This window comes from Acomys russatus, chromosome X, assembly GCF_903995435.1.
Source record: "Acomys russatus chromosome X, mAcoRus1.1, whole genome shotgun sequence".
Classification (NCBI taxonomy): domain Eukaryota; kingdom Metazoa; phylum Chordata; class Mammalia; order Rodentia; family Muridae; genus Acomys; species Acomys russatus.
In genome coordinates, this window is record NC_067169.1 from 79,442,235 (window position 1) to 79,463,299 (window position 21,065).

Below are 21,065 nucleotides of genomic sequence, written 5' to 3' on the forward strand. Positions count from 1 at the left end.
ATGGGAGGCAGAAAGAGCAGAGGATTTGGCTGAGAAAGAAGGTTTTAGAAGGTCAGGTCATCCTGACAGTTCTCATTCTGAGCTTGGTCAAGGAGAAAGAACTGCACTGACTTTTATTATGAAAAATATATTTTCCCTTTGTCAAGGCACTTGGATGGGGAAGGAGGACAAGGCAGTGAATAAAGGGGAAATCAATTAGGAATATCAGAGAGTTAATAGAATATGCCAATTGAAACCCTCTAAATTGCACATTTTTCACTGATAGAGAAGATTTACACAGGGCCAGAATTCACATTAGCATTAATGAGGATTTTACATGTAAATTCCCAGAAAATCCAAAGAACCATTAATCCCTTACACCTGGATGCTGCTCTGCACCATACACTTTCACTCTCAGCTTTTTATAATGCAGTGGATATTAAAAAGCACAAATTTGGAAATTTCCTATCTGAACGATGTAAGTTAAAACAAAGACAAGGTGTTTATAGGAACTTTCTTGCTTCTATGCGACAGAAGAGACACACACCAGCCTTGTTATTAGATGCTTTTAGAGATAAGGTGTTATGTAAATTCAAAGTACAGTTTTGTTATTATCACTATATGCTGCTGAATTTGTGAAATCATGCTGATTATTGGTCTGATGTCTCTGCAGAAAATTATAGCCATTATCAGCTCTTGGGATGAAAGAGAGGGGTTATCAGCTGCCTCTTGCAATTCCTAGTCCACATGAAAAAATAATAAAGTATTTGAATATAATAAAGAGTCCACTAAAATGATTTCTTACTTTATTGGGAAGGATGAATGGTAAAAATATATGAACCACTGGTGAAATTATAAGGAGAACAAATTCAGAATGACATTAAGAAAACATTATAAAGTTATTAGATCTGTCTCTACATACATAGGGCTGCTTTGGTCAAGAGTGATTGTCTGTTAATAAATGGTATACAAATGGAATGACAATTTACTAGCAATCTCATACAAAGGATTTATATATTATCTAGAATACATTCTTTTTATAAGTATAAATTCATAGTGCAAAGTAGATGGTCTCAATAGCATTTTCATACCTACACTTATCATATTTACTATCTGTTCTGTTCATAACCTCCCCTGTCCACTTCCCTTTCCACACTCATCGCATTCCCATGCCACTTTCATGTACTCTGCCCCGAACTTCAGATTGCACATATAAGAAAAAATATGCATTATATGTCTTTGTGAACTTGGTTTATTTCATTTGACATGAACAGGAAAGGGCACAGTTTTACCCATTTCCCTCCAAATGTCTAATTTCACTCTTTATGATTAGTTGTATGTAAGTCTACATTTTCTTTATCCATCCATCCACTAATGGGCACACCCATAATCTGGCTATTGTCAATAGCGACACAATTTGTGTGGGTAACTTCTGAGGTTTCATTAGTTCTGAATTTTTAAGAAAATAATTCAGGGAATTGATTTGGAGAGAAAGACTAGAACTTTTACAGTTTTCACTGTTTATACAATGTCAGAACCAAACGCAGTGGAACTAGTGTAAGTGCGCAATTTGGGAGGCCTAGGCAGAAAGATTATAAATTTGATGCCAGTTTGGACTACATAATGATACTCTATATCAAAAATTAAGAGCTGAGGATATAGGTCAGTGGTAACTCATCGGCTAACTTGGGCAAATCTTTGAACTCCATCCCCAGAACAACAGCAACAAGAAAAAGTGAAGAATGTCAGTATCATCACCCAATTATCTCCCTCAAAAATCTAGGCCCTCAAACAATGTTTTCAATGTTTTTATTATTAAATATTGTCACAGGAATGGGAACAGTTTCAGGGATACCTGGTGTGAGCTCACTCTCTCTCCCCTCCCTCCCCCTTCTTTCTGTGTATATTTAATTCTGCATATTTTTACACATATTCCTATGACCACCAGCAAGACCAAGTTACAGAGTTACATCCCTGCAAGCATCTTTTTGCTACCATGTTATAAGGCACTCCTGTGTTCTGCACTCCTTACCTCCTGGCAATCACTATTATCTTTTCTGTCTTCATAATTTCATTTCAAGAGTGTTATTGAAATTAAATCATGTATTATGGGGCATATGTATTGGCCATTTTACTCATAACATCTCCTTGGCGATCAAACTAAGTTGCCATTTATGACTAAATTATATATTTTATACTTAGTAGGATTTCATAATATGGATATACAATGATAGGCTTAACCATTCACATAGTTGATTAAATCTGGATTGTTTGTTTGTTTGTTTGCGAGACAGGGGTTCTCTGTGTAGCTCTGGATGCCCTGAAACTTACTCTGTAGACCAGATTAGCCTCAAACTCAGAGATCTGCCTGCCTCTGCCTCCCAAAGGCTGAGATTAAAGGCGTGCACCACAACTACCTGGCATGCTTTTTAAAAAATTAGAAAATAAAATAAAAATATTGATTGTGTATGGGTGCCTTGCCTGCATGCATGTTTTTCTACTATATGCATGCTTGTTACTTATGGAGGACAAAAGAGAATCTCAGATCTCCTATAGATGATGGTTACAGATGGTTGTAAGCCACCATCTTGGTGTTGGTTTTCTGAAAAAGCATCCAATGATATAAACCACGGATCCATCTCCCTAGCACCAAAATGGTTGTACAAGAGTTTTGGTGTATATATGTATAGAAGGGGTGTATGTATGTTGATAATGAGTGTGGTGTGTGTGTGTGTGTGTTCATATAGACTTCAGAAGACAACCTTAGATTTCATTCCTCATGTCCTGTCTAACAGTCATTCATTCATTCATTCATTTTCTGTCTCTTTTTTTGAGACTGATTCTTTCACCGACCTGGGATTTACTAAGTAGGCCACAATTGTTGGCCAGGAAACCCCATGGATCTATAATCTTTGCTTCACCACTACTGAGATTACAAGCAGGTACTGCCATACCTAACTTTTAAAAAGTGTATATTCTAAGATAGAACATCTTTTTGTGTGTGTGCTGGAAATTTCAGCACTTTATAGAGATATTGAGGTATCTTACCAGTCTTTGGGTGCAGATTTTTAATATGAACCTAAGTATTTATCTAGGATAAATGTCTAGAAGGGCATGTGCTTAATCCTGTGGGAGTTGCACATTTATTACAAAAGACTTTAAGGCTTTGTTATATATTCTTTTCCAAAGTTACTCCACCATCTGCGTTAGCGGTTTTTTATTGAGTGATTCACTTCATGATAGCAACATTTCTGATTCTGTGATAAATATTTTACCTCATTTAATCTTCAAAATTATCCATTTTAGTTTTTAGCTTAAAGTTGTAGTGTAAAGGTAGACTTGATTCTAGACATGATTGTACTCGTAACAATAATCTACCTAACTACTCACTTCTCAAAGATCCCAAAGCATGCAGGTTACAAGCACTGAGACACACTACACAGTAAATAAACAATACAGAAAGCATATTAGAAGGTACTGGTTTGATATTTAGGCTTTAAGAAATCTATCTGGCTGGGTATGGTGGCACATACCTCTAATCCTGGCACTCCTGATGCAGAGGCAGACAGGTCTCTGTGAGTTCGAGGCCAGCTTGGTCTACAAAGTGAGTTTGAGACAGCCAGGGCTACACAGAGAAACCCTGTCTTGAAAACAAAACAAAAGAAACAGACAAAAAAGAAATCTATCTGGCTGTTGATGAAAAGCTAAAGGACCAGTTTCTAAGTTTATTAGAGTATATCCATCTGTTCTTGTTGAGCTGGGATTTATATTAGTAGTTTGACAGAAGTCAGATGGAAAGAGCAAGCTTAGATTTTCTATACCTACTTTATTTAGGGTTCTTAAACACTTCAACCTCACTTATAACTCACTAACCAGAGGAAGGGGAGAAATAATGTTAATAGGAAAAAGGTGTTTTAGACCTGTTTAGATGTAGTTCCTTGGGCCAATACCACTCTGCGTGATCAGGATACCAGTAGTTCAATCCTATAGCCAACACCAAACAGTGACACGAATCTTTAGCAGAAGAAACTTTTCCAGAAGAAACTCTAAGGTTCTGACTAATCTGCACAAGTCAGAGGAAGTAGCCAGAATAAGCCAGAGTACCAGAAGAAGTTCTCTGGAACATTTCTTTCTGCGAAGCAATGTCAGCAAAGACCAGCAAAGACAGTAAAGACCAGTGAAGCGTTGCAAGGCAGGATAGCAATGCAAAAGCCTTCTCCCATTATCGGTGGGATTCTATTTATACCATTTCAAACATCATGCACCCTCTCAGGTGTCTGCTCTCAGAAAAGCATCACACGCCTTCTCACTCTTTCAGAAACACATCACATGACACAGCTAAATCTTCAAAGAAACCGGACACTTCCACTTTAATTGTGTTATCAAAATACCTTCTCTCTAGATGTGTGGCCATTAATTAGTCACTTCATCTCACTAGAACTCAAGTTATATGCTCTTCTGTAAAATGTAGTAACAGCACCTATTCACAGGGCCCTTGTGAAGAATAGATAAGCCAATGGATGTGAGTGGACTTTATGAGCTCTAAGCACTATTTAATTATAAAGCTATTGTCATCATCTGAAGTGATTTTTAGGGCTGCATATATTACACTCATAGTAACTTGAACATGGGAAGGAAATAAACTTGTTGTATTATCTCTAGATCTGATCTTGCCTTTTCTTTGAGTCTACCCAAACCAACTGGCGGATAGGTAGAAGGCTGGTACAACTGTATATATCCAATTTGATTTAAAATTCAGTCTGATTTGATAATTGAACCCAAGGATTGCCAATCTTTCACCAAAGAGAGAACTGGATAATAAACAGCTTTACTATTTGTGAATTCTATGTTCCTGGTTGCAAGTACACATCTCTAAAAGCTACCATATCTATTGATGGTATATAAACAAAGGAATGGTCATGTTAGAATTATATTTTATTTTAAAAATGAGTGGCAGATTTTCCTCGCAGGCCATAGTTTCCCAAGCCCCCATCTAAATGGCCTATTTAGATCGTTTGTAGTTACTGCAGCATAAAAATGCTGTCTCAGAGAAATACATCTTCACTCATTTTATAAGATTGTATCGAGGTGTATAGGGAAAAAGATAATGGAACTGTTAGATGTTAAAGGGAAGATAAGAGTTATATGGACAAGTAGCTTCTGTTTAGTCTTGCTATTCTGGTGACTGCCTGGTATCACTTGGCATTTGTTTGCTGCTTGCTTTACTTGTATTTATAGTTGGAGATTGAAATTTTACTAGCTGTGATTTCATTTTCCTTTCTTTGATTAGCCAGAGCCTCCTAATGTAGTCTAGTTGTCTCTACATCCTCTCAGCCTCCACTGTTCATGGACTCTAGCTCTTTTTGAGAGGTAACTAACTGGCTGGTGGCTGCAACAGGCTCCTTTATCTAGAATGTGGTTCTCATAGCAAACCCAGTGGCTTTCACTTCATGGACATTCTTCATGGAAAGTTAAGGCCGATAGAGAAAGCCAAACTTGCAGTGTCTGCCTCACTACAAGAGGCATCAATATAGCTGACTGCTTATACTAGAATTACCAGAGAAGCCTAGTTTGTACTTTGTGTGTTCAAGTGGCAAGTGGTCTTACTTTCACTTATTTTACTATTTTTCTATGAAAACATAGCTCCCTTTTACGCTTTTCCCTCTTCTCTTCCTCCCCATACAGTTTCACAAGGCTGAAAAAGTAGAATTCTTGCTTATTTCTCTAAGATTGTATATGCTTGTGTCATATAGTTGGCTTAATTTTTATAGGTAAATAGATGACATTTCTACATCATTTCATGAGATTGATCCTTCAAACTTAGTCCTTTACTTGCTGAGAGTATTAAATTATTTTTTATTTCTCTCTCTCTCTCTCCCTCTCATCTATCTATCTATCTATCTATCTATCTATCTATCTATCTACCTACCTATCTACCTCTATCTCTATTCTATCTCTCATGTGTGTTTACCTATGTCTGAATGCATAAGTGTATCTTTCCTTATTGCTCTCTACACATTCTCTCCATGATCCTAGAGCTCTCCTAGATCCTAGAGCCATTTGGGCTAGACTGCTGGCAGTGAGCCATCAGAATCCACCTGTCTCTTCCCTGTACCAACTGCTTGAGTTACAGATACCACTACTCTTAGTTTTATGTTGACAGTAAAGGTTCAAACACATTTCTTTATGCTTGCACATCAAGGATTTATCCACAAATCTACTTCCCCAGACCAAGGATTTCACATATATGATGAATTTTAATTTTTCAAATGGTAATTGTACATATTTGTGAGATATAACATAATGTGTATACATATTTTACACAGAATCACACACACACACAGACAGAGTTATTCTGTGTATGTAAACTTTAACAAGAAACAGAAGGGTGCAGTGACATTTGCGAAGCAATGTTCTTTCTCAATCAGTTCACTATTGATCTTGTCTATAAATAGTAACCTGCCTTGTAGAATTATTGCCCTTCTGTATCTTTCTATACATGTTACAAGCAAATATTGTCCTGTTGTTTGTTCATACCTTCTTCCACAAAGCTAATGTCTTTGTTATCCATTATCCATCCATTCCTCATCCTACTGCTTAAGGGAAACTAAAGTATATGCTAAACACTCAAGAATGCTAAAAAGGAATGTAAACTAGTTTCTTTGGATGATTATTTAACCTCTTGTCAGAGTTGATGTGACTATGAGAGGCAGGAAAATGTAGCAATTTAAACATCAAATATGAATCCATATATATCTGGCTTTAAGTCTCCATATCACTGCTTGCTGCCTATATATATGGCTGGGTAGTTGTGTAACTCCGTAATGCTCAGTCTCCAAAACTATACAATACAGATAATGGTAGCATTTAGAATTTGATTAGAGTGAATATAGAATCAATATATATACTAAAAATATATATTTTTGTTTGTAACTCAGGTATTCCAATTAAACAAATGATCTATTCATGCATCTGGGTAATTATCTAAAGATCTAATCTTGGCATATGGATCCAAAATCATTTTCTCTGGGAGAAATGGTGGAGGAGGTATGAAAACCCCAGTTGACCAGTACTACTTGATAGTCAGAAGAAAGCAGAAACACAGGGGAGTGAGGAGTTTGAGTTTTTCTTCTTTCAAATGTTTATTTTTTTCTGTCAGAAAGTAGAAAGTGAAAAGTGTAAGTAGAAATGAAAGTCAGAAGAGGCAATATAGATTAGTTGAGAAATTGGGGAATTCAACTGAATTGATGTGGAAGACAGTTGCATACCTCTCCCACAACACATAACCCTGCATTCTAGTTCCATGGCAATTAGCGAAGAACACTGTGATTTTCACTCAAAAATCAAAGGAAACTGGAGGTTGTTGACCACATGAAGTCCAGGCAGGATAGTTACACATGGCTATTCTATGGAAGCACATGAGAGAAGACCAGTGGAAGGACTGTTTGATGTTTTGCAAATAACTCTGTGCCCTGGGAGAGGTGTCGGGCAGGCCAGCAATGGAGAAAATCATATTGATTTGATTTGTTGTGTTTCCTGTGTATATTGAAAGAAAGAAGGAAGAACAATTGTTTTAAAGATTGAGCTCCAATCAAAATTTCTTATGTGCTGCTTTGATTTCTGTCCTTCATATTGGCAACTAGTTTACAATAGGCAAAAATAGTGTCTGTATTTTTTTTTTCTGTTTGTTTGCACTCAGCAGTCTTATTTTCATTAAAAGTGTTTCTGGGTCTTGTGAATTGTGTTACATATCTACTGCTCTCTGCAGCAAAGGGATATGGGCATGGGAATAAGGGCTGGAAAAAATACGAGGTGAAAGGTCAAGTACCTAAGGTATTCCATTCTAACCTTGGGCAGAAGCCAGCTACTGAATGTGGAAGGTAATAGGGTAAACTCCAGTGTGGTTTATAATGGGATGTCTTTCAAGCCATTCTGTCAGTGGGCTGTCCTTTCACAGATCTGTTTATCTATAGTTCTCCAACCCCCACAAATGTTACCAAACAAGTATTCTGACAAGCTGGAATGAGAATATATCATACCAATTGAAATTTGTTCTAAATTGTCTGTCTTCTCTTAATGATTAGATAAGGGATGGGAGAATGGGAATTACTTTTCCTGTAGGGTTAGTAAGTAGAAGGGCAGATAAGGATAAAATACACAACTTGTGAGGGAATCATAAGGGTAGGAGAAATTGTAAGACTTCTAGTCTATAGCTGACACCTGATGTTTAAATAAATCTGTTCTTCTGGCCAGTGTCTTCAGGCTCTCTAGTTTTTTCTTCTTGTGAGAGTAGCATTCTGTCATGGTTCTTAGAGAGTAATGTATTCTAACCAAGATCAGACATGTCTCTCTCTCTCTTGCCTGATGTTTCATTTCACAAAAGCTACTCCTGATATAGACACATGGGACCACAGCAGATACACAAAGGTGTCTAACTTTTAGGGACAGCTCCTTCAAGTAAGTGCAGTTTGCAGATGGTGAAGGAATGCCAGATTATACCAATTTTCCTGAAGTGCTTTTGAAAGGCTTGTAGAAATGCAGACACACACCTCTGTTGGTGTTCTTGAAACAAATATAATGAAAACAAATAGTAACCGACTGGAGTGGTCTCTCTGCCCTCCTCTCTGTCACTCCACTTTTATGACTATAGTCTTGCAGTTCCAAAAGCAAAATGCACCTCAATGAGAGGGGCAATCTGCTTGTTAATTCTGGATCTTGTTAATGGTACCATGTTTTGTGAAGATCAGGTACCAAACCATGGCAGAACACCCAAAAAAGCTGACTTGAAGGACTACGCATTGTAATCCCAACTAGCTGTGAGTTCAACTCAATACAATGGCTCTCTGTATAGAGTCCCAGACACAAGTTCCATTGGTACTAGGAATGAAAAAAAATATGTTAAACAGGGGGACAGGCAAGATCACAAAAGTACTATTGAGGAATCAGGTAATTAAAACAAGTGCTTTAAAGAAAATGTCACACACACACACACACACACACACACACACACACACACACACACACACACAAATTCAGTGCCTTTAGGCACTGGAGTTAGTTTCCTTACTAAATAAATTTGTTTACTAGATCTTCTTTTTAGGATCCTTAGATGGCATTTGCAAGACTGTCACCACACCAGACTTCTAGCCCTGAGTATGTAATCTGAAATAGATGAAGGGATGCTTGCTTCTAGAGTTTACTAAAAGTATTACTTTGGTTTCTTCCCCCTGTGTTTCAACTATTTTTGATGTTAGAATGGTGCTTCTCAAAGTGTGATCTTTCCACCACCTATCCCCAAGTTACTCTTTTACTGTTGTCCTAAGATTCATATCTGGTGAAGATATGAAAATTAAAATCTGAATTTTTCCACTAAAGTTTGAAACCTAAAACACTAAGTTTATCTAGAGAAAAGGTGAACTGGTGAATTCATTTTAGGGAGGATCAGTATGAATATCATTGTCCAGAAAACATGCGTATACTAACTAGCACATGTTATTTCAGATTCATCCCTCTTATCTCTTACTATGAGTGTGGGCCACCTTATCCTCTGTAAATTTACTTTTAAAGAAAGAAAAGATGAAACTGTATATATGCTTCCTTTTCACATATTGTTACATGCAAACAGGTGTTTTCTTTACTCTCATTCTCTGTGCATTGAGAGCTAGTTTTAAACTATGGTGACAAAGTCAAAGATAGGCAGACATATTTGCATGAACAGTAATTCTCAAACTATGGTACCCAGCTCAGTAGCATCAACAGCACCCAGGAGTTTGTCAAATATGCAAATACTCAACACCCTGCATCCAGTAGACCTACTGAATCACAACTTTTGGTGGGTTCAGCATTCTGTTTTAACAAGCTCCCGAGGGATTCTTATGTATGGTAAAGTTTAAGAACTACTGCCTGAAAGCATTTTATAGTCCCAAACTGCATCCTCTCTAAGCCTAGAGGCAGCTGTAGAATCAAAGTGGAGGTTGATTTGGGCAGAAAAATAGGGGCATGACCATGTAGAAAGAATTATTTAATTGTAAAAGTCTTATTTAGAGTATTTGTGCTCAAGGGATATCAGACTTAAATAGCAAGTCTCCAAAAATGACTATAAATATTATACCTATACTGTATGTACACAGAATTTCAACATGCAACTGCATATATATGTGTATATATATATGCATTTATATATATGATTAAAGTCAGCCTTTATAAACAGTAGGAAAAAACAGAAACATTCAAGCAATAATATAATTATAAGCAATAGTTATTGATGAAAACGCAGGGATGGGAACAAACAAAATATATACCAATCAGCAAGTCCACATGGTATGCATTTTGGGGTCTTGAGGGAATTCACTAATGATTTCAGTAGGACACCGACAACTGGAAAACCTGACAAAACTCACTTGGGTATGCGCCATGTTTTGCCTTGTCAGCATTCTGCATAATGCAGGTGCATCCACTAAATCCCTCTACCATCATTTTCCCCTCCCACCAGTGAAAGAAAACACTATGTTTCGAGGTGTGTATGATACCAATGTCAACAGAATATACTTTTAAAATGTCCTTTTAATAAATGGGATGTCTTGGGCATTGCATACTGTACACTAACCCCTTGGTGTGTAACACACGGCAAATGAGACTCCCTAAGCCTGCATGGGGCATCTGGGCTGCATGGCTTTCAGCTGCTGAGATTATACTATCTTATGATCTGAAAGAAGGACTGGGGATTTTCTTACAGATAAGAAGTTTTAGGGGAAGGCATATTCCATTCTAATGATGGTCTTTCCACTCTCATGGGCGTGGCACTAAAGACGGAGGAGGTGCATAGATAGTTGTCTAGAGATGAGAGCTGCTTGGCGAGTATTGAAGCCTTTGATTCCTGGAGAACAAAGAATCAGGTTGGGTTGGTTTTGTGGTCAGACCCAAGACTGAGGCAGGCAAGACACTAATTGGTAGGGTTCCTTTCATCAACTTGCTGAAGCCTCCACACTGCATTAATGATGATATTCCCTATCCTAGCTCCATGCTATAGTCCTGTTGCCATCCAGCCAGTTCAGAAGGTCCTGTGAACAAAGGTATGTACTTTTGTGCAGCATGCCCTAGAAATAAAGAAGTTCAAGTGAATTTTATTTACAAATGTGATGGTGGTTAATTCCAGAAGGTTCTGGGTGGGGTTTGAAGCAGTAGAATTCTTACCCTGAAGACCTTTCAATGCTCTTACCCAGATTGTCTTATATTTCAATGTATGCTAGCCTTTAACTCTTCTTATTATGTTGTACTATTCAACTTTTCATATAGGCCACTTATGTCAGAGCACATGTATACTAGTGAAAAGATTACTAATTTAGTAGATAGTGGATCTGGGTCATTGTCTATGTACTATTCACACCTGGTTTGCTCATTTTTGGGAGAGCATTTGAGGAGAACTTATTTTAGTCAGTTTCTCATATAAGCCTTAAGTGATGTAATATCTGCATTGGCCATTGACATTCTGTAATATGCTCATAATAATTCCTTAACACACAAGATGTTTTTATCATTTGTTGCATTAACCCTTTTTAAAGATTAATTTCAATGTTTTACGTGTGCCCCTCTCTCTTCTCTGTCTCTCCTCTCTCTGTGTCTCTGTGTCTCTGTCTCTCTCTCTCTGTCTCTGTGTCTCTGTGTCTGTCTCTGTCTCTCTCTCTCTCTTACTCTATGTGTGTGTGTGTGTGTGTGTGTGTGTGTGTGTGTGTGTGTGTGTGTGTGCCTGCAGAAGTCAGAAGAGGGTGTCTGATCCTCTGGAGCTGGAGCCACCTGACATGGTATTGGGATCTGAACTGGGATCCTATGAAATAGCACTAAGCGTTCCTAATGGCTATTTCGAATATCCCTTGCTTTGACTCTTTAATATAATGTTCCTGTTCAAAGATAGAGTGTTGAAAAAACTTGCCTCTTGAGTGAGTAAAACCTGTGTTGGATCAGTGTCCCTTTTCTCCACTTACAGTTTTATGCAAAAATTTGATTTAGAGATTTGGAACATAATCTTTGTTTACATAATGGCCTATTTATTATACAATATAAATGAGATTGATTTCAATGTAGTGGAAAGCCAGGTTAATCTCCCATTATTTGTATCTCAACTTTCTTATCTGTTAAATAAGGATGCAGTCATCAAAGAATTCTTCCTCACTCAAAACTGGAGTAGAAGGATCCAAAATTAAAGCTCCTCTAGCTATCTGACCATATTTTATTTTTAAACTAAATAGTTACTGGAAATGTTTGAATGTTCTTTTATTCCCACATTGTTTGTGATATCTCCTTAGAAGCTTGAAAATAAAATGTATCCTACTGGCAGAATATTTTTTATCTACCTCAGCACCCTGATATATCACTTCTGCTCTTAGTTCATTGGGCAGAGCCATAAGGGCCATAAGTGTATGTTTGGCATAAATGATTTCTACCATAAGTTCCAACCACAATTTTTAAAAATCATGCTATTCCTGGCAATGTTTCTCAGATTATTTTCCTCTATTGTTTTACAACTTTTGTATATATTCAAGTAGCTGCCTAGAATATTCTTTTTGCACAAAGAACTTATTTAACATATTTTTATACTTGTGCTAGCAACTTCTTTCAACTTTTGTCTGAACATGCCTTTATCTTTCATTTATGAAAGATATTTTCAGTGAGTGTAGAATTATTGGTTGCTAGGGTATTTTTTATTCCAGTATTTCAATATCACTTAATTGCTTTCTCAATGGCATAGCACTCATATTGTTTAAAATATGAATATAACACTCTAAAATCCACCTGCATTTGTGGCTAGTATATTCTCAGTAGACAACAATATTTTGTCTTCTGGTGTATCTTATCAAAGTATTTACATAATAAAATATCAATTATGGTATTAAAGTTACTGTACCTCTATCCTGTATACCAGTTATATCATTATGCTGTATTTTCAATGTGGGTGTATAAGGAAGTTAAATGTCATTTTAATTTGGGGATGTTAAAATGAACATTATACATTTCCATTGAGAAAAACGTGCTAATTTGCTGTGTTAAAATTTTGGTCTTCATATAGTGGGAGAGGAGGTCCCCCTCGGTCACAAACCTAGGGGAGGGGAATAGGGGAAAGCGGGAGGGAGGGAGGAATGGGAGGATACAAGTGAAGGAATAACAATTGAGTTGTAATCTGAATAAATTAATAAAATTAAAATAAAAATTTAAGAGGGGGATCCAAGATGGCGGCGAGCAGTGTGGACCGCGTTTGGAGGCTCCAGTGAACAATTCAGGGAATTGCACAGATTTCTGAGCCAGGAACACCGAGGTCCGAACATCACGGCAGCAGGAGTGCTCCACGGTTCGGAGGGACCAGGGTGCGGAGGACCTGTGTGCCCCTGCACACGGGAGGAGCGTGGTTTTTCTCTGATCGGAGCGTCAGCGGCAGAGGCGGCAGCACCAGCGGCACCAGCAGCGGCGGCTGAGGTTTGCAGCTCATAGCCTTCCGGTGGAGGCGATTGGTGTGGTGGCTGGTGGGAATTGCTGCGGGAGAGGGGACTCGGGGCAGGATTTGGGTCGCGTGGAGCCTTTGGACCCAGACTGGACTCGGCGGACAGTTCGGCCCCAGAGTCCCGGGTATTGGCCCGGCCCAGCAAGCAATTCTGCCTGAGGCACTAACTCAGCGTGGCCATAGCTCCCCTGCTGTGGCGCAGGCTCAGTTGAGCACGCTGCTCCACACTAGGCAGCACCTCAGCTCAGCGGCAGCTCCCCTGCGGGGACACAGTCTGGGCGGAGCACTTGGTTTCACCACAGGAGCTAACTCAGAGCAGCCGCAGTTCTCCTGCTGTGGCGCAGGCTTGGTGACGTGCTCGGTTCCATCCTAGGCACCACCTCAGCTCAGCGGCAGCTCCCCTGCGGTGACACAGTCTGGGCGGAGCACTTGGTTTCACCACAGGAGCTAACTCAGAGCAGCCGCAGTTCTCCTGCTGTGGCGCAGGCTTGGTGACGTGCTCGGTTCCATCCTAGGCACCACCTCAGCTCGGCGGCAGCTCCCCTGCGGGGACACAGTGCGGGCGGAGCACTTGTTCCACCACTGGCGCTAACTCAGAGCAGCCGCAGTTCTCCTGCTGTGGCGCAGGCTTGGTGACGTGCTCGGTTCCATCCTAGGCACCACCTCAGCTCAGCGGCAGCTCCCCTGCGGGGACACAGTCCGGGCGGAGCACTTGTCCCACCACTGGCGCTAACTCAGAGCAGCCGCAGTTCTCCTGCTGTGGCACAGGCTTGGTGACGTGCTCGGTTCCATCCTAGGCACCACCTCAGCTCAGCGGCAGCTCCCCTGCGGGGACACAGTGCGGGCGGAGCACTTGTTCCACCACTGGCGCTAACTCAGAGCAGCCGCAGTTCTCCTGCTGTGGTGCAGGCTTGGTGACGAGCTCGGTTCCATCCTAGGCACCACCTCAGCTCAGCGGCAGCTCCCCTGCGGTGACACAGTCTGGGCGGAGCACTTGGTTTCACCACAGGCGCTAACTCAGAGCAGCCACAGTTCTCCTGCTGTGGCGCAGGCTTGGTGACGTGCTCGGTTCCATCCTAGGCACCACCTCAGCTCAGCGGCAGCTCCCCTGCGGGGACACAGTGCAGGCGGAGCACTTGTTCCACCACTGGCGCTAACTCAGAGCAGCCGCAGTTCTCCTGCTGTGGCACAGGCTGGACAGAGCTCTCGGTTCCACAAGCTCTAAGACTCTGGTTGGACACAGTGTACAGTTTGAATCCAGAATTCCTGGCTGAGATTGGTGGTCAGTTCGGGCCCTGAGTCAATAACTGACCACAGCACGCACTTTGGGCCAAAAGGCCCTAGTGGAGCTTGGTGCGTAGTCCCAGCCCAAAAATTCTGGCTGGGCCCTGTGTGCATTTTGGGCCCAAAATCCCTAGCTGAGCTTGGCAGACGGTTCTGGCCCTGAGAATCTAGCTGAGTTCTGCCCGTGGTTCGGTCCCAGTGCTCCTGGCTGGACTTGGCAGGGAACACAGAAGGCTGTGGATACCTTGGCCTGACCCAACGCTCATTCAGAGACCCAGAACAATTGCAGGATCCACAGCAGAAGGGGACTGAGGATCACTGGCTGTGAGAGACCAGAACAACAGGGCTAACCTCCTAACATCCACACCAGTGAAGCTTTGAGCTCGCAGCCTAGGGAAATCGTAAGAAAACAAGTGAATCTATCGTCAGACACCCTCCATTCAACTCTGGAAGCTACCCAACAAAAACAAAGACGGCAAGATGTCTAAAGGACAACGAAAAAGCATACGCAAAAAACCCCAAAACAACATGGCGTCTCCAGTTTCCAGCTATCCCAAAGAAAACCACCCAGAGAACTCAAATACAACGGAAATACAAGAAAATGACCTCAAATCCTTAGTAATGAGGATGATAATGGAGGAAACAAATAAAATTGTAATCAAATGCAGGAAGACGCAGACAAACAGGTGAGAGACATAAAAGAAGCACATAGAGTGGAACTGGAAAAATTGCAGGAAAATGCAAACAACCAGATGAAAGAAATAACTAAAACGGTTCAAGCTCTGAGACCTATAAAGAGGCAATGGAAGAAACTCAGGAATATACAAAAAATCAGATGAAAGAAATCAAAAAATCAGTTCAAGATCTGAAAATGAAAATGGATTCAATGATAAACACACAAACAGAAGAAAAACGAGAACGGGAGACCTCAGAGAAGAAGGCGAGCAACACAGAGGTGAGCTTTTCTAGCAGAATCCAAGAGATGGAAGAACGAATCTCAGGGCTAGAAGATACAATCACAGATATTGAATCAACCATTAAAGAAAATGCCAAATCTGGAAAACTCCTGACACAAAACATCCAAGAAATTAAGGACACCATGAAAAGAAGAAATTTGCGGATAATAGGCATTGAAGAAAGAGAAGACATCAGACTCCAGGGCCCAGAAACTATTCTCAACAAAATCATAGAAGAAAATTTCCCCAATCTAAAGAAAGAGATGCCTATAAACATACAAGAGGCCTACAGAACACCAAATAGAATTGACCAGAAAAGAAAAACTGCCCGCCACATAATAATCAAAACACAAAACATGCAGAACAAAGAAAAAATATTAAAAGCTGCAAGGGAAAAGGGCCAAATAACATTTAATGGTAAACCTATCAGAATTACACCTGACTTCTCAGCAGAGACCATAAAAGCCAGAAGGGCCTGGACAGAGATCCTGCAAACCCTAAGAGAACACAGATGCCAGGCCAGACTACTTTACCCAGCAAAATTATCAATAACCATTGATGGAGAAAACAAAATATTCCATGACAAAAACAAATTCAAACAGTACCTATCCACAAACCCAGCTTTACAGAAGGTACTAGAGGGAAAACTCCATCCCAAAGGGTCAAGCTACAACCAAAACTACCCAGGAAATAGATAACTATCCCATGGCAAAAACACAACTACACAAACGCTCGACTGGAAACAACATCAAAATTAAGACTCTTAACAGTCACTGGTCATTAATATCTCTCAACATCAATGGCCTCAATTCTCCAATAAAAAGACACAGACTAACCGAATGGGTACATAAACAAGACCCAACATTCTTCTGCATCCAAGAAACACATCTCACCCATAATGAAAGGCATTACCTCAGGGTAAAAGGTTGGAAAAAAATATTCCAAGCAAATGGTCACAAGAAGCAAGCAGGTGTAGCCATTTTAGTATCGAACAAAATAGACTTTCAACCAAAATTAATCAAAAGGGATGAGGAAGGACACTTCATACTCATCAAAGGTAAAGTCAACCAAGATGACATCACAATTCTGAACATCTATGCTCCCAATACAAGGGCACCCACATATGTAAAAGATCTCCTAAAAAAGCTTAAACCACACATCGATCCCCACACAATAATAGTGGGAGACTTCAACACCCCACTCTCACTGAAGGATAAGTCATTGAAACAGAAACTAAGCCGAGAAATAACATCATTAACCAATGCCATGGGTCAAATGGATCTAACAGATATCTATAGAACCTTTCACCCAAACAAGAAAGAATACACCTTCTTCTCTGCACCCCATGGAACCTTCTCCAAAATTGATCACATCGTAGGTCACAAAGCAAGCCTCAACAGATACAAGAGGATTGAAATAATACCTTGTATCCTATCAGATCACCATGCTCTTAGGCTGCAATCCAACAACAACAGAAATAACAAAAGCCTACACGTTTGTGGAAACTAAACAACTCTCTGCTAAATGACACCTGGGTCAGGGAAGAAATAAAGAAAGAAATCAAGGAGTTTCTGAAATTCAATGAAAATGATGAAACAACATACCCAAATTTGTGGGATACATTGAAAGCAGTGCTAAGAGGAAAATTCATAGCACTAAGTGCCTTTAAAAAGAAATTGGAAACATCGCACATAAGCATCTTAACAACACAACTGGAAGCCCTAGAAAAAAAAGAAGCAGAAACACCCAAGAGGAGTAGACGCCTGGAAATTATCAAACTCAGGGCTGAAATTAACAAATTAGAAACTAAGAAAACAGTCCAAAGAATCAACAAAACCAAAAGCTGGTTCTTTGAGAAAATCAACAAGATAGACAGACCATTAGCCAAACTAACTAAAAGGCAGAGAGACAGTATTGAAATGAACAAAATCAGAAATGAAAAGGGAGACATAACAACAGACACTGAAGAAATTCAAAGAATCATAAGATCCTACTTTGAAGGCATATACGCCACAAAATTTGAAAATCTAAGGGAAATGGACGATTTTCTTGATCAAGTTCACTTGCCAAAGTTGAGTGAAGAACAGATAAACAAGTTAAATAGTCCCATTTCCCCTACAGAAATAGAAGCAATCATCGATGGTCTTCCAACCAAAAAAAGCCCAGGGCCAGATGGTTTCAGTGCAGAATTCTACCAGACCTTTAAGGGCGAGCTAATACCGATACTCTTCAAGCTACTCCAAAAGATAGAAATGGATGGAAAATTACCAACTTCATTCTATGAGGCCATAGTCTCATTGATACCTAAACCTCACAAAGACTCAACAAAGAAAGAGAATTTCAGACCAATTTCTCTTATGAACATAGATGCAAAAATACTAAATAAAATACTTGCAAAACGAATACAGGAGCACATCAAAGATATCATTCATCATGACCAAGTAGGCTTCATTCCAGGCATGCAGGGATGGTTTAATATACGGAAATCCATCAATGTAATCCACCATATAAACAAACTGAAAATAAAAAACCACATGATCATCTCCTTGGATGCAGAGAAAGCATTTGATAAAATTCAACACCCATTCATGTTTAAAGTTTTAGAGAGATCAGGGATACAAGGCACTTCCTCAACATAATAAAGGCTATATACAGCAAGCCAATAGCCAAAATCAAAGTAAATGGTGAGATACTCAAGGAAATTCCTCTAAAATCGGGAACAAGGCAAGGCTGCCCACTCTCTCCATATCTCTTCAATATAGTACTCGAAGTTCTAGCCAGAGCAATAAGACAACAAAAGGAGATCAAGGGTATCCAAATGGGAAAGGAGGAAGTCAAATTATCCCTCTTTGCAGATGATATGATAGTGTACATAAGTGACCCTCAAAACTCCACCAGAGAACTCCTAAAGCTGATAAACACCTTCAGCAAATTGGCTGGATACAAAATTAACTCAAAAAAGTCTGTAGCCTTCCTATACACAAATGACAAGCTTACAGAGGAAGAAATTAGGAAAACCACACCCTTCACATTAGCCACAAGCAATATAAAATATCTAGGAGTTACCCTAACTAAGCAAGTGAAGGACTTGTATGAAAAAAATTTCAAAACTCTGAAGAAAGAGATTGAAGATGACCTGAGAAGATGGCATGATCTTCCTTGCTCATGGATCGGGAGAATTAACATAGTAAAAATGGCCATCCTACCAAAAGCAATCTACAGATTCAATGCAATCCCTATCAAAATAACTACACAATTTTTTAAAGACATTGAAAGTTCAATTCTGAACTTCATATGGAAAAACAAAAAACCCAGAATAGCTAAAACAATCTTGTACAATAAAAGATGCTCCGGAGGAATCTCCATACCTGATCTCAAACTGTACTATAAAGCAATAGTACTTAAAACAGCATGGTACTGGCACAGCAACAGGCTGGTTGATCAGTGGAATCGAATCGAAGACCCAGATATGAATCCACACACATATGGTCACTTGATTTTTGACAAAGGAGCCAAATCCATTCAATGGAAAAAGGATAGCATCTTCAACAAATGGTGCTGGTCTAACTGGAGGTCTATGTGTAAAAAATGAAACTGGACCCATATTTGTCACCTTGCACAAAACTCAAATCCAAGTGGATTAAAGACCTCAACATAAAACCAGAGACACTAACTCACTTAGAAGAAAAAGTGGGAAAGAGCCTGGAACATATTGGCACAGGAGACAACTTCCTGAACAGAACACCAACGGCCCAGGCCTTAATGTCAACCATTAATAAATGGGACCTCATGAGGCTGAGAAGCTTCTGTAAGGCAGGAGACACTGTCAAGAAAACAAAGCGACAGCCTACAGACTGGGAAAAGATCTTCACCAACCCTACATTTGACAAAGGTCTAATATCCAAAATATATAAAGACTCAAGAAATTAAACACCACCAAACCGAATAACCCAATTGAGAAATGGGGCTTGGAACTAAACAGAGAATTCTCAACAGAGGAGTATCAAATGGCTGAGAAACACTTAAAGAAATGCTCAACCTCCTTAGTCATCAGGGAAATGCAAATCAAAACAACTCTGAGATTCCATCTTACACCCATCAGAATGGCTAAGATCAAAAATTCAAGCGACACCACATGCTGGCGAGGATGTGGGGAGAGAGGAACACTCCTTCATTGCTGGTGGGAATGCAAACTAGTACAGCCACTTTGGAAATCTATCTGGTGCTATCTCAGAAAAATGGGAATAGGGCTTCCTCAAGACCCAGCTATTCCACTCCTTGGAATATACCCAGAAGATGCTCCAGCACACAACAAGAAAATTTGCTCAACCATGTTCATAGCAGCCTTATTCATAATAGCCAGAACATGGAAACAGCCTAAGTGTCCCTCAGTAGAAGAGTGGATAAAGAAACTGTGGTACATATACACTATGGAATACTACTCAGCTATTAAAAACAAGGAATTCCCGAAATTTGTGGATAAATGGATTGAGCTAGAAATGATCATAATGAGTGAGTTAACCCAGAAGCAGAAAGAATCAAATGGTATATACTCACTTATATCTGCATACTAGCCCAAGGGGCATGTCCCACGAAAGCCTTCACTTACCAGGAAACTGGGACAGAGGGGAAGGCATCCTATTGGGACTCTAAATGAGAGACGCATGGGAGAACAGCAAAATAAAAGGATCCAGAGGGTCCTAGAAATCTACAAGTAGAACAATATGATAGGCAGATTTGGGCCCAGGGGTCCCGCTCAAACTAAGGCACCAGCCAAAGACAATACAGGAGGTAAACTTTAAACCCCTTCCCAGATCTAGCCAATGGTCAGAATATTCTCCACAGTTGAGTGGAGAGTGTGATACGACTTTCTCACATACTCTGGTGCCTCACATTTGACCATGTCCCCTGGAGGGGGAGACCTGGTGGCACTCAGAGGAAGGACAGCAAGTAGCCAAGAAGAGACTTGATACCCTATGAGAATATATAGGGGGACGTAATCCCCCTCAGGAACAGTAATAGGGGAGGGGAATAATGGGAAAATGGGGGGGGGGGAGGAATGGGAGGATTCAAGGGATGGGATAAACATTGAGATGTAACAAGAATAAATTAATAAAAAAAAATTCTATTAATAAAAAAAAAAAAAAAAAAGAAAAGCAAGAAAAAAAAAAATAAAAATTTAAAAAAAGAAAATTTTTGTCTTAAAGAAAATTAATTCAGAAAATTTAGTTTTGGCTTTCCATTTGAACTCAGCAGCTGCTAGACTTACCTATGCTTTGACTCTTTGTCGATTCTTATTGACATTAGTTACGTTTGTACCAGTATTATATCTTTCTAAACTTTTTACAAGGAAC